The sequence below is a fragment of the Platichthys flesus genome, chromosome 6, assembly GCF_949316205.1.
Source record: "Platichthys flesus chromosome 6, fPlaFle2.1, whole genome shotgun sequence".
In the NCBI taxonomy this organism is placed as follows: Eukaryota; Metazoa; Chordata; class Actinopteri; order Pleuronectiformes; family Pleuronectidae; genus Platichthys; species Platichthys flesus.
Genome location: NC_084950.1, coordinates 21,280,051 through 21,293,733, shown reverse-complemented (window position 1 = coordinate 21,293,733; position 13,683 = coordinate 21,280,051).

Below are 13,683 nucleotides of genomic sequence, written 5' to 3'. Positions count from 1 at the left end.
TGGGATTTGAACTGTGAACCTTCTAGCTGTGAGATGACAGTGCTAACCACTGCACATCCCATTCATGTTTTTTAAAGCTGTAAACAGAGTATTTGGGTTAAATGTCTGTTTCATAAGAAAACTCCACTGGGAAATTTCACAGGAAAGCATCACATTTCATTTGCAGTTCCGACATGGTCCTTCAGCAAGAAAATAAACTTGAAAATGAGAAACAGAGTAGGGTGCACTCTTCAATTTATGAGGAAAAACAAGCTTTCACCTCGTCTCACCGGCAAGTTGCAGAGTAACACACATTTTCATGCACATGGTGCGAAAGATACCTGATACATATTTTAAGCATCAGCTTCACGTGGTCAACATTGATCTCGTACAATCGACATGCAAAACAAGGACACTGTTACTGTTTGTGCATCGATGTTGAATCAGATACGGGACCACTTCAACTGCGAATCGATGTGGTCATTGGAAAGAAACATGTCATTGTGACCTCCACGTAGTCTTAACACAGTCTGAACTGTTGACTTAATGATTTGCATATTAGGTCTGTTTACTCGCCATCCATTTCCGCCTAAGTGGTGAAGGCTGCAGCTGAAGGGATGGATTAATATGCACAGCTGTGTGCAACCTTTGTGGTTTTACAAAGTTTTACCCCGGGACTGAACGATCGACTGTCGACTTAGGTTTCTTCAACGTGGACACTTCAAATGAGTTAAATTCCAAAGTCAATCTCAATTAAGGTGAAATTTCCCTTGGATCCATTGCACCGTCCTTTCTCTACCACTAACAGGAGCGATTTTTATATTTCTAGTATTTGCAGAACAGTGGAAGCTTGAATCATTTTATTTGCGACTATACTAAAGTGGAAATATACTTACATTTTTTTTTTACTTGGAAAGATGTATACTGACTGCGACAATTTTACAAGAGCAAGCTTGAGTGAGAAACATCAAATCTTTGATACAGATCCTCCCAGCTGAGATGACACTCTGCCTGAGGTAAGATACTGTGCACTTTTCTCTCTTCCCTCCTCCTCTTGACACGAACAGGCCCTGCTCGCGCTGCACATCCAAACCTATTGTCTCCCGATGCATTTGATCATAACTCTGCCAATGTAAATCGCTCTGTGCCTCCATCCCGGATATCAGTTGACACATCAAAGTCTCGACGGGAGTCTTGATAGTGCAGCGCAGTCCCTAAATGTGGGGTCCACGAACATGCACGCACAGCAGGGTCACAGCTTCTGGGGGAAGAAGGGTTTATTTGGGATGACAGGTATGTCAAGGTACAGGGCCACCGACAAAAGGTAAAAATTGTATACACATTTTTATGACATTGTGTACGGGAGTCGATGCAGTGGGAATTCTGTCTACTGGAACAGGCTGCACTGCTACAATAGATATTGTCTGCGCTCAACCAAGCACAACTGAGGTCCCTGAGAATTACAGTATTGTGTTCATACAATACCACTGGCTGCACTTTCATTACTGCATTTCTAGGACCCTATATTTTCCTGACAAAACCATCTAACGAAGTGGAGGCTACAGTTTCAAAACCCTAGTTTTTAAGGTTTATCCCATCTAGATACTATTCTCTCAAACTGCTAATACATTACAATGTTTATTATTTATTAGAGCGGCTGTGGTTCAGGAAAAGGAGCGGGTCGTCCAGACTAAGATCAGTGGTTCGATTTCCTCCAGTCCGCATGTCGCAATGTCCTCTGGAAAGTTACTGAACCTGGAATCGGCTCTGATGTGAAAGGTATGTGATAGAAAAGGTGTCTTTTATACTAGAGCTGTATAAAAGTATATGTATGTGAATGGGTGATGCACAGCTATACATAAATACAGAACAATTACCATTCCACCCAGATACTAAAACAATATATTTTAAATAATTGTCCCACTCAAATTCTACTTTCTTTCTCCAAATTTAACTTTATTGCTAAATTGATCAATTAGCATCTTACAACATTTTAAAATAGTAAAATGTAGATGAAAATCCTAACAAAAAAATGATGGCAATGATGAGCATATTTAACACCAATGTTTTATATCCACTGAGCAATGATTCCTCCATATAATGGATTCGTTATTATATTTTAAGGGAAAAACGCCATCAGAACGATGTATTTAACTGTTTCCAGAGTTTATGAGTGCCTTTAATAGAGAGCTTTGCAAACCCCAAGGCTGTGTTTTAATCTGAAACAGGTAGGAGCAGGAAGAAATAATTTAATAAAATGACTGAGGCAACAGTATTCACGTCCTGGTTGTTTCTTGTTAGTCATGACTCAACTGACAGCCATGAATGCAAAACTTGGCTAACACTCACTGCCGGTTACAGTTCCACATTGTGGTCTGTCCGAGAAGTGAAACCTCTGGTCTTACTTTTCACCAGGGCTGTTTCTTGTGTCTGGTATTTTCTGCAACTACACAAGTCTACACCCGACCTCCCGCCTCTGCCATGTGTGATCAGATGGTCATTTATAGTTTTAAAACTACAATGTATCGTGCGGACGTAGCCTGAGCTTCTGAAATCCACCCTGAGGTCAAACCCTCTCCTATAGTGTGACTAGCCTCACTAATCCATACACACTCACACTTCAGGGCAGCATTTTCAGTTGGATCCTTCTGCTCAAATCCAGATTTCCCTTACCCAACAGCCTGCTTGGCCACAGGTTTATGCAGGTACCTAATCCGTCTAAGATGTGTTTGTGTGAGTGTGAGTGTGTGTGTGTGCGCTTAAACGTAGCCTCATTCTCTTCTGTAAGTACTCAAGCCAGTAAGCCAGCCTGACAACCCTTTGGTCACTTCTAATGTAATTAAGTCAGAGAGGACTAAAGTGACCCCAGGGAGACACACGCAGTGATATCTGAGAAGTGAAGGCTCAAGTTTTAATGAGAAAATTTGAAAATCTAATTCATCAAGAAGTGGTCATCCCTTCATTTCATCCTCACTCACTTGTAACAGTGTTTTTTCATATGATTTGGTGGCATGAGCTAAAATGTCAAGTCCATTTTATGCTACAAAGATTTTTTTTTCTATGCAGTAAAAGCCTTGAATTGCTTAATAACACATTGCTTTTTTACAGAGACTGATGAAAATCTGTAAATTAGAAGGTGTTTTTAAAGTTCTTCACCTTGTAGCCTATTCACAGTTATTTACATTTACAACTAGAACGGCACTCAGTAGCGCTCATATAAAAAGGCAAGGACCAACAGTCACCTTATGAAACCACATTTAAATCTTAATTCTATTCCGCACCAAATTGCACATGCTCACTAAGACACACACACACACACTCACTAAATATCAGTCGTAAATAAGGCAGATTCTTTCATCAAGATCCATGAATTATTCCCTGAGAATGTTGAAAAACACCCTCACAATGAAAAATTAGATTAAAGATAAAGATTCACCCCTGATCCTGATTCAGACCAAAATTGAATAGGTTCGTTCCTGACCCCTAATACATCCTTCCACCATCCTTCCACATGCACAACAGAGCTTCACAAGGACCAGCTCATCCACGCTCACCTTGAAAAAGATAATAAAGGTTTTTCTATTTCAGCTCACACAAGAAGGAATGATCTAACAAACAGTAATTAAGGAGCGTGATGAAATCGTAAAAGGAACCAGTGGCGTTTCCAGTCGCCTCAAAGTCGAAGTGTTTACATTATTATTCTCCTCACTACATGTGAATGCCATGTGTCTTTAAATCAACAAGGACTAATCATATTTCTCTGAGCTTGACAGAGCAGTAATGGTTCCGCAGTCTTCTTTATAGCACACGTGTCACATATAATATGGATTTAAAGTAGAGGCTTCATTACTTCAGAACTCTGTGTAGTAAATTCCAGTGCATCCGCAGGGCCTTGATTAATTTACGCACTCATTCACTCCAGGATGCATCTTTGAATAGTGTTGACCTGCAGGGCCCGTGGCCATCTGTGGCCCTTCTCCAGCCCCCCCCCTTGCAGAGTGAGAAAAACCCCAGCTGCTCTTTTGGCCGCAGCGGAGCTCACCAGGAGGAGTATTTAAAAATCCCTAATCTATCACTCTGCCCAGCCGGCCCCGTCTCCGCTGGCTGGCTTAGAATCTACAACGATTTGCACTGTCCATTCCGCAAGAGAGACATTGTTGCTGCTCGGTTAATCTATCACGCGGGGAGGAGGGGATACGCAGGGAGAGGCAGAGAAAGTCATTGGGATCATCTGTAATGATTTAGAGAATGACCGGAATCGTTTGTAAACAGCCCCTGTGGTATCAAATGCAGAAGAAAGATTTCCCCCTCCTGGGTCGCCATGATCTTTTCCATCATTTTTATTATTATTTCATTACATCAGATTACCCCAGTGTCATTGGATCCCTTGCATCCTGTGCTGTAAATTCTATACCCTCTCGACATGGCACAATAGGCCTGAGAGGTAATCGGACATTTCACAGTAATAATAGAATTAGTAGTAACCATTACAAATGTCCTAGGTGGCTCTGTGTCAGAGCGGCTTCTGTAAAAGGGATATGTTCATCAGCTAGATGAGATAAATTATTGAATAGATGTTTACATGGCCGGGACATGACAGAAATGAACCACATATATTTGGATATTTATACACAGGGAGTGCTGCATGACAGTAATGACCAGGAGAAAACATATCTCATCTCAATGGTGCTTTTTAACACCATGAAACTGACCTGCGGGTATTTTTGTTATCAGCCCTGAACAGCCACCATTGGTGGTCCAAGGCAACAAAGCATTTTCACGTCTGTGTACCGGGACACTCCACATTTCCTTCTCGGTTTTGGTTTTACAAGAGGCCGCCCCTGGCATGCTGGTTTAGGCTCCCCGGTGAGCTAAGCTCAGCAGTGGCAGGCAGACTTTGTTTCACCCTAGCTGACATGTTCTTGGCCATTTCCTTCTCAGGAATGATTGAGATTCCCAACTGCATTAAAAAAAAAAAAAAAAAGTTTTGCTTTGTTGGAGAGAAAGGGAAAATGGGTCAGAATGAATCATCCTCATTTAAGGCTATATGGAAATTCAAAAACATATTCATTAACTGACAAGCTGTTACTCGGCTGTCTTGCAGTAAAAAATAAGCAGGGCACTGAGACTGACAAGACGTGACCCTGCATCATGACGAGAACATAGCGCTGATGCCAAGTTGAAGACAGACAATGATTGATATTTGCAGGCTGAGAAAAAAATCTCTTCAGAGAGCAACAGCTCCGATTTTTCAAAACATGTTCCAGACTAAAAAATGAAAACTCACGAGAAGCTGAACTACTATCCTCTTTTGTGTTCTATTGAAAAGGTGCTGCTTCTTTGATGCCTTAGCATTTTTCTAACAGCTGTAATTAAATGTCTAGCACTTGTATACTTCAAGATTGCCATTGTGTTAAAATGATAGCTCTACGTAGAGAAAATATATATTGAAATACAATAGATACAAATATGTTTATATTAAAATTTCTTAATTAATATATTGAAATTTGTGAAAATGTTTAATTCCCTCTGCCTTTGCCTGTGGTCAGAAGATAAAGTCTGGTTAATCAGTGGTCACGCCCGGGATCTATTTCATGTCTTCCCACACTTCTGCCTGTCGGAGCTTTTTGAGCTCCGAGTTCTCCACAGAGAACATGGGACAAACATGTCTGTTAATCCCATCAGTGTCTGGGAGCTGGGGCTTTTCATTAAACACCTGTTTGAACAATATTAGGTGGATCCAGTAGCACACTGACAGTGGCTCTCGCACGGCACAATGATTCACCCCATCATGAATGCATTATGAAGACAAAGAAGGCTGGGATGGGGTCTTAGAGCCGGTGTCTTCGTAATTAGGCCAACTCCAAGCTTAGTTGGGTGTACTCAGTAGAGCATATTTATCTTCATAATCCTCTCCTCTCTATATGAAATCAGTCTGATAAGAATGTCACGGCTAAGATATTAATGAGAGAAATGTATAATGCAATATGTCCTGTATGAGAATGTAGTTTTAGTTGTTTGTTTTCAGGTTATATTATAACAAGGTTGAGGGATTCACTTAGCGGGGAGAGCGAGGGTTGATTATGATAAGGACAGTAAGCTTGTTAATGAGCTTTGAGTCAGACAAAATAAGAGCTGTAGTGTCTAAGAATAGATGTAACAAGTTCATGTAGTAGTGCGTTGAGTTAAATGTTAAATTACTTTTTAGAGTCTTCACACCAGAAGAGAAATATATTATTGTCCGCTAGCAGGATCACACTAAAACTTCTAAACAGATCTCCATGAAACGTGATAGAAGGCTGGAATCAATTACATTTGAGATTTTTAACAACTAAAAAACTATTTGAAGATTTTCATTTCTTAAATTCTCGTTCCATCGTTTTGCTTAGGGGATCTGTTCAGGATTTTTTTTTAAAATCCCTTTTTTACATTGTCACAAATCCCCAGGAATAAAGCATGGATCTGGAAAGAGAAATCCGGCCCATTAAGGGAACTGCAGAGTGTTTGCAGTGCGGTGAAGCGTGACTGGATTTAAGGGGACTGTTGGTCGTGCTGAGTGTGTACGTTCATGCAGAACTCTGCCTCGTGAGATCTATTACAAAAGATGTAATTTCAATTCTCACACAACATTATTTTTTCAATTACAAACTATCATTGATGATCTGTATCTAGATAGGGAATATTTTCAATCCCAAAATAATAACAGTAACTTTTATTAATTTGGTTACTCATAAATAAATCAGCATGCTAACCAGATAATTGCCAACATGCATACAGTAACGTAATGAGAGCATTACGAACAAACACTCTCACATAAAAATCATCCTTCCCATGTGTTTATTTTTTTGCCAGGGCTGGACTGCGTACAGTATAAAGTCATTACGGAAGCTATGAATGTGTCGTGTAAACAGCAGAGAGCCCGTAATTGCGAGTGATTCCCAAAAGTTCCCGTGTGCTTCATTTTCAGCATCAGTGCATTATTTCCTAATTATCTCGCTGTGCACTTAGTGGAGTATTTGGACAGGCGTTTGTCTCCAGGCAGCAGCATTGCAGTCTGTGTTTTCTCTTTGTGCGAGCACCTGCAGGCGAGGCTTCACTGGAGATCTGGCAGTGTGAGCGAGCGCATATGCGGTGAGTCATCCTCACACCGTGGCTCTGATGACACAACGCCGCACGTGCTCGAGCACATGGTGGGTTACACTTGACTACAGGCGACTAGGGACTCTGATGTTAAAGCATGTAGTCAGTGGCGCCCCCACCCCCTGGCTTCACCTCTTTAAAGTCCAGCCAAACATGTGAGGTTATTATTTAAGGGGCTAGTATTTTCATATTTTAATTTAGTAAGACATTAGTAAGAAATATTAAGCTTTGCTCTCCACCAGCAGGCGTAGCAGGGAGGTTTTCAGCTATTCACAGCAGCTTGGTTTATATGCTCTCCTTGTGTTTCCCGTGCTTCACTTTCTTTCCAAAGTCCAAACACACACAGGTTGGGTCTCCCGGAAACTCTGAAATTCCTGTGGGTGTGAATGTCAATGTGAGCACGTTTGTGTATTTGTGCGTAAGCCACTGCAGTCGTCCAGGATGTAGCCTGCCTCTCACCCAATGCATGCTGGGAACACGATAAATGGGAGCAGAGAATGGATGGATGGATGCAGAACCTATGATAATCTCGCAAAAGACGATGCATTGTTAAACTAGCCAGCGACATATGGAGAAGTTAAACCAGCTGCAGCATTGAAATAGCTGTGAGAGGTTGAAGCTGTGTTAACATAGGAGGCTTTTATCTCCTGCTCACGGAAGGTGCGGCTGTTTGTTCGTCAGCGGTAAAAAGATGCAACCAAGAAAAGAAGCCTCCTCTATGATTAGTGCTTATAATTTCCACACTTGCTGCTCTAGCATCCAGAGGCTACGTGTATAATTCCACCTTTATCTGAACACTGTTTTACCATTATGACATTTTGATGATCTTTGATTAAAACCATTCATCTTTTGAACAACCACAGCCTTCTACTTTATATATTTTAGTTTGACTGTTGTATTTGCCGAAAATTTGACAACCGGACACCAAAATATGCCATAAGAACAACGGTAAAGGTCTCAGACATGAAAAGGGGCAGACAATTTATATAACGTGCATTAAAACGCTCCCCTTTTATTCAGGGTATTCCAAAGACTGTGTTAGATCTCGCAGGTCTTGGGTTAGTTAGCTGTAGTCACCCAGTCCCCCTGGCCTCACCCAAATGGGCAGGATGGGTCCCAAATAGATCACTGTTCTTACAAATCGAAGTGAATCAGCAAAATCGTATCAGCCTGGAGCCAATAAGCCATTAGGAAACAGGTTAGGGAACATTGCAAACGATTCCTTTCCAATAAATTCCAGTGCACTTCTTCTTGATTTTAACCCTGTAGTTAATATTGAGTTTGTTTGGATGTATGTCACGTCTTATATAGTTGAACAATCCAATTGAAGCTGACATGATCTCCGTAAATGTAAATCCTGTTAGAAACACTCCCGCCCCTGCACCTGTACCACGGCACTCATGTCCATTGACGTAATACCACTGAAGTGTACGTCAATAAAAATGTGACAGTCTCACACATACAAGTAAACACTACGCATGCTGTTCGAGGGATAGACAGCGAGTGAGGTGATGGCGGGGGCTTATCACGGCACATTTCATTTTATCTCTACATCTCATAATGAATTTGTGATGTTGGCATTTCATAACCACTAAAGCTGTTCTGGCAACATCGGCTGCAGTGAAGAAGAGGAGGGGGGATTATTTCCTTTGCATCGTCACGAGTACCTCAAGCATGGAAGGCACGTCACAAGTTAATATTCATATGTCTTTGGGTTCAACAGTGCGCATGTAGTTGATCTACAGTCAATCTAGAGAACCAGTGTTGTAAATGTTGACCTTCTAATCAAGGATTTCGTTTAAGTTTCAAAGCAATTTTATTTTTATAATAAAATATGATTGGAAATCATAACACACAATATCCAAGACACTTTATGGAGTAAGGTCGACATCATACACTGAGGTCCAATTAAAAAACATATTCACTGAGGCCGTGTGGAGACCTTGAACTGTTCAATTCAATTCCACTAATTTCTAATTAAAATCTTTCACTCGGCTTCAACTTTTGTGAACGTGTGCATTCTGGAAGGCTGTTAATAATCACATCTGCAAGGAGTGTCTCGACAAGTTATACATCCTATTTTGGGGGGGAAATAAAGTTATGTAATGTTTGTTTACGTTGTTATGTCATCATGGTCTGTCTATCATTCATCTAGGCTTACATTATTTGACCACTAAACCCATTTTGCAGCCGCTACTGGACATATAATGTTGGCGATGTTAATGGCCTGTCATCTACCAAGCCATCACCAATAAAAACGACCCAGAACTTTTCAATATATATTAATGGTTCCAAGAGGAATAATTTTAATGTTTTTTTTATTCAACCATTGCTGGTCTTTTCTTTATTCCTTTCATCAGGCCTAAAGTTGCACATATACACATATTTAAAATATTAGAGTGCTTTGGCTTAGGTTATTAAGTAAATTCAAAAGAGGGAACCCATTTTCTTTCTAAAAGACAAATGATTAACCTGGCTGCCAATGATGTCATAAGCACATTCACTTTTAGATCCCTTCATCCTCTCTGACCAAACTCACGGATGTGCTTGTCCCGTCCAAATCCTTCTAACAGTATGTGTGCTGCTGAAACTTTTTGAGGCTGGCATTGTGAGGAACGCAAATCACAGCTGACATAACTGTACTTCGTCACCAAAGAACTTGTTTCAATGAGGATTTGAAAATCAGCAACATTTCTTAAATCCGAGATATATTTTCAAAGAGTGAAATAACACTTTTTAATATTGAAAAGTGTTATGTCAGCTGTTGTACCCTCTGACACCCGCTGGGAACTCCCAGTGGATTAAGAGAGCTGTGGAGCTCCCCTTAATCCGGCTGGTCATAGGATTACAGCCCAACAGCAGTTTAAGAATACTAATGGTTTACTTAATGTTTCCAAAAGTCAACAAATGTGTGCCTTTCTAAGAACTGAGGCGTGGTTACGACTGACGCTTGGTGAAAAGAAGGCCCTCATTGCGGATCTCTTATCCCAGTCCTACAGAGGTCGGATCTCAATCGCTCAGCATCTGTAGAAGAACCATAACCCCTTCTTTCCTCTTTGCGCTTGTTGCTCTCTACTCTCCCCATACCCTCTGCGTTCCCCCACACAGCAGGTGTCTCTGCTACAGACTCTCTGCCTGTTCACGTCGGGGAAGCTGAACCAGTTTCCACTTTGAAATCACAGCTCAACATTTTCCTCCCTCTTTGGACTCTTTAGTTTTTAAAGCTATATTTAACCAGGGGGAGTCAACTGAGTTGGCCTTCTATACCAGCACCCTTCCTTTATTCGTGCAACGACTTTGAGATTCTTTATTTACCAAAAGTTAAGTCCTTCACTTCAGGGCATCTAGAGAGCAGTGTTTGAGGGAGAGAGAGTGTAACCCTGTTAAACTTCCTGCAGCTATATTTTCCTAATCGATATGTTTGAGCAGTCATTCTCAGAAATGAGTTTCTGCGATGTCCGAATTCTGGGGGCGGGGGTGCTGGGGCTAATAGTGAGGCACTGCTGGCAGAGTTGAACTTTCTGAACTGGAGTTTCTCAGCAACTGCTAATGGAGTGACTTGATAATTTAATTTGGTCTTAATGGTGACCAAAGGATGAACCCGGATAAAGGGGGAGGCAGCCATGAGGTGCAGAAAAAAATATATATATTTTATTTTATTTATAATATTACATTTTTTAACCAGCATAACGAAAACATTATAATACCTGGCCGCATATAATAACCATGACCCGCACACACTTCACAGGTTCAGTCTGCTATTGATGTGTGTATGTGTGTACATGCATATATTGATGTTTTCCCATCATCAGTAAAGACTCGTGAGACGAAGGTATGAGGAAGAACTCTTCAATAAGAAATGCCCCCCCAGTCATTTCAAGCTAAGCACATTAGACTTAGCTTGTTGCTATGGCTACAGTCGGGATGATTTCCTGTTGTGGATCAGAGCTCGGTGGACTCGGCCAATGACAGACAGGCAGGCAGGTTGAACTGTAATTTCCCAAAGCATGTTCGACAGGACATAATGCAAAATAGCACCAGGCCTTGTGGGTCCATATGTCTGGTTCTGGGAGGACCAGCTGCTCGGGGCTTTCAAGGCCATAATCTTTATTTCACACCCTCAGTGAGCATTTTTAATTTCTGATGAAGGGGCCAGTGGTGAGGAAGCAGGGGGGGGAGGACAATGAGCAGGAGGAGGGAGCCATCTGATCTAAAGTGCAAGGTGTGAGTGCATTTATGGTGTGTGTCCAAATCCACCTTTGCTTGGTTCATGGCAAAAGAAGTCGCTGCATCAGCTGCATTGTTAAAAATAGTTCCTTCATTAATCATGGGTGTGTTTGCTTGTAATTAATAAATCAGAGTGCGATCTCCCAATACCATTTAATGCCCAGGGGGCTTGTACCCTCACAAAGAAATACTGCACCGCTGAGTCTCTGCCAGTGCTTTTACTGGTCAACTGTGCAATATGTTTTTCCTGTTTCATGAGAATCTGTCGCGGCATTGATGGATTTAGTAACTCAGTGGCCATACAGTAGGCCTAAATCTCCAAAGAGGGGCCAGTCATTTATCGAATATGCTTTCACAATTCCTGATTGATAAGTTTTAGCTGTACAGCTTTTAGCGAAAAAACGAATTATTGAATATATTTTTAAAATCGTTTATTGCTCAGGGACATTGTTTACTTCAAAAAAGCTACGTAAACTAAATAAAATATTTTATAGGTCACAAATGCTGTATTTATTGTTAGAATTCTTTGTAAGTTGCTATTGACAGGACAGGGGCACTTCAGGGGCGAATAGGATTCCAGCTTTGGCAAGATTTCAGCTGGGGCCAGTTCCTCCCCTGACCCCGCCCCTGCATCCACCTCTGCCTTGCAGATATCAAACAACCCGTTTTAGTCACAAAAAATAGTCACAAAAAAGAATCCCTAAACCTGCTGAATTTCTAATATTTCAAGTTGCATGTTCACAAGCTTATTGTTCAGACTTGTCAATAAACTGGCTTATATCCAACCTGTGCTGTAAAGCTACGTTACCTTATGTAAAGCTCCCTATAAATACAAATGTTCTGCATATTGAGTCTCCCTCTCTGCAACAGTATACCAGAGGAGGCTGGTAATTTGATTTGGCTGATGCAAATTGGAAATTTCAGTCAGTCATCCGGGCAGTGCTGCAGGAGAAGGGCCATGTGCTGTGTATCACACAGAAACTTCCACTCTACAGCAAAACCTAAACGATGTGGTCATTTCAATCACCTGATGATCTTGTGGCAATGAAACCATTTTTAGCCAATTTGTAGCACACTAGAGGCATTGCTTTAGAGATATCTGCTGGCTATTCTGTTGGTTGGTCCACCACTTTAGGTGAAACTGAAACTTTCAGATGGATCACCATGTTCAGATGTTTGACATCCCAAGAGGATTAAACTTTCGGTGATCCCCTGACTCCTATTTGCCGCTAACCTGGCTTTAAGTAAAATGTCATCATAATATCATTAAATTTGGTGCGGATATCCATGCTGCCAGCCCTGCTTTTACTCTTGCAACACCATAAGGTCAAATATTTCACTTATTTTATGAAATATTTCACATCTTGTACATGGATCGTTACAAACGTTATCAGACTTCCATGGTGCACAGAGGATAACTCCTACTGACTTTGGTAATCCCCTCATTTATCAAGTGTTATTGTCAGGCCAAAATGCTAATCTGTCCTGTTTCTTATAGTTGACCCCGTGGCATTTAAAAGCTATGGAGGCAGAAATCCGATCATTATCCAACATGATTAAGTAGAATCTATTTAAAGTGGTTCCATGATGTCTAGTCACACTCATATTGTTGTAAAGTAATTAATCAGAATCAGAATCAGAATTATTTTATTGCCATGTATATTTGCACATACAGGAAATTGCTTTGGTGTTGGTGCACTGTACTTACAGTTATCAAAAAAGTGCTCCGTTAACAGCACTGTCAATTAACAGCATCAAAGTGCATCTTTTGTGGTGCTCTGAATTCTGAGTTCCAAAAATTACATTAACTGCAGAATAATCTTACTCTAATGTGGAATTCAAATTTATTAAAGGGAATTGCTGCGTTTTAATAGTGCAATTAATCAAACCTGTGCTGATGGTTTCCAGGGAGCTATCTAATGCACAATGGGAGGCATCTGTAAAACACCGCAATGTGGATTAAGTCAGTCATTGATCATTGCCATCGACCTTCACATCCATTTGGATTTACAAGCCGATGATGTTGAAATATGAATGAGTGTAGACGTGTGAACGGCACCTCTCAGTCTGCAGATGTGTTGCAGTAGTCCGTCTCCACTCACAGGAGAATAAGCACACATCCCCTTGCTTCTTGTCCCCGTCCATGCAGATGCTAATAACACCATTACAGAGTGTACAGATCTGTCGATCCATCCTGAACACATATTCCCCTCCTACTAATGGACTGTCATATGAAAACACACAAAGAGCCGATCACATCTTTTATTAGTGTCAGGTATTTGCTCTCAAGGGAAATGTTGTTTTGCTGTCAACCCATCCCTCTTCCCCGGGCTTGTA